The 1,331-nt window shown below is 30.1% G+C and overlaps 1 long non-coding RNA gene across 1 annotated transcript; it reads right to left on the bottom strand.

The window, feature by feature from the left end:
- Nucleotides 1-73: 73 nt before the first annotated feature.
- Nucleotides 74-1,331, bottom strand: LOC134258255 (uncharacterized). Its single transcript, XR_009990126.1, has 3 exons — nucleotides 914-1,331; nucleotides 506-577; nucleotides 74-163 (listed from the first exon to the last, which is right to left on the bottom strand). It is a non-coding gene; the product is annotated as an uncharacterized LOC134258255 (long non-coding RNA).

Genomic DNA, 1,331 nt, shown 5'->3' with positions numbered 1-1,331 from the left:
CAAAATAGAACTTTACATATAAATCATGGTTAAATGCAAAGATGACCATCAAAGGAAATGTAAACAATTAAAAAAAACAAGACAAACTTACCAGAGATATCCAACTATATGCCCAATAAGCCTATCCATTAAATAATCCAGTGAAATAACATCTCAGTTGATCCTGAAAAAAATCATACAATTCAGTGATGCACAATTAACCTCATTTTACAATGTAAGTAAAGCAATAATTTACAGACAAAAGGAACAGAAATGTAAAAGACACCATGTATTTTACCAAAATTTAGTGAATATTTTTCTGATTTAAATTCAATCAAAGAATGACCCATCATAGAAATATTAAATGCACTCTGAGTTACATGCAGGTTATACAATTGTAAATTACATGAAATGAGGATAAATACAGCATTTACACTCAAAATAGAACTTTACATATAAATCATGGTTAAATGCAAAGATGACCATCAAAGGAAATGTAAACAATTAAAAAACAAGACAAACTTACCAGAGATATCCAACTATATGCCCAATAAGTCTATCCATTAAATAATCCAGTGAAATAACATCTCAGCTGATCCTGAAAAAAAATCATACAATTCAGTGATACACAATTAACCTCATTTTACAATGTAAGTAAAGCAATAATTTACAGACAAAAGGGACAGAAGTGTAAAAGACACCATGTATTTTACCAAAATTTAGTGAATATTTTTCTGATTTAAATTCAATCATAGAATGATCCATCATAGAAATATTAAATGCACTCTGAGTTACATGCAGGTTATACAACTGTAAATCACATGAAATGAGGATAAATACAGAATTTACATTCAAAATAGAACTTACATTTAAATCATGGTTAAATGCAAATATGACTTCATAGGAAATGTAAACAAAAATAAGACAAACTTACCTGTGGAATATTTCTGTCAGAAAGGAGATTTCAAAAATAAACCCGCTCTTAACATTCACATGACAAAAATGCATCAGGATGTTTACTTCCGTGGTCATAGAGAAACGGAGCTTTAAACAAGAAAAGCTTCACAGCAGGAAAATCATCATAGTAAAAGAGGAAAAACAAAAGATAGTCCTACATTTTCTGAAAATGTAAGTTCACTTCTTAGAAACAAAAGTGAAAATGAAACTTTAATTTTACAAGTGTATGACGTCACAATGCATAGGTAAGCATATTTTTTGCACAAGGCCCTAAACAAACTTGAATCGCTGCCAAAATCGTAGTAGCAGCGTTGTGAATCGTAGTAGCAGCGTATAGTATAATGTAAACATAGTGTAAACACCCCTATATTTAGGGGCTATATGTACTGAATTGA

This window comes from Saccostrea cucullata, unplaced genomic scaffold, assembly GCF_032062105.1.
Source record: "Saccostrea cucullata isolate Sc308-1 unplaced genomic scaffold, CSIRO_AGI_Scuc_v1 ctg15405, whole genome shotgun sequence".
Lineage (NCBI taxonomy): Eukaryota > Metazoa > Mollusca > Bivalvia > Ostreida > Ostreidae > Saccostrea > Saccostrea cuccullata.
Note: the sequence above shows the minus strand (reverse complement) of the source record. Positions and strands in the feature narration are given on the sequence as shown.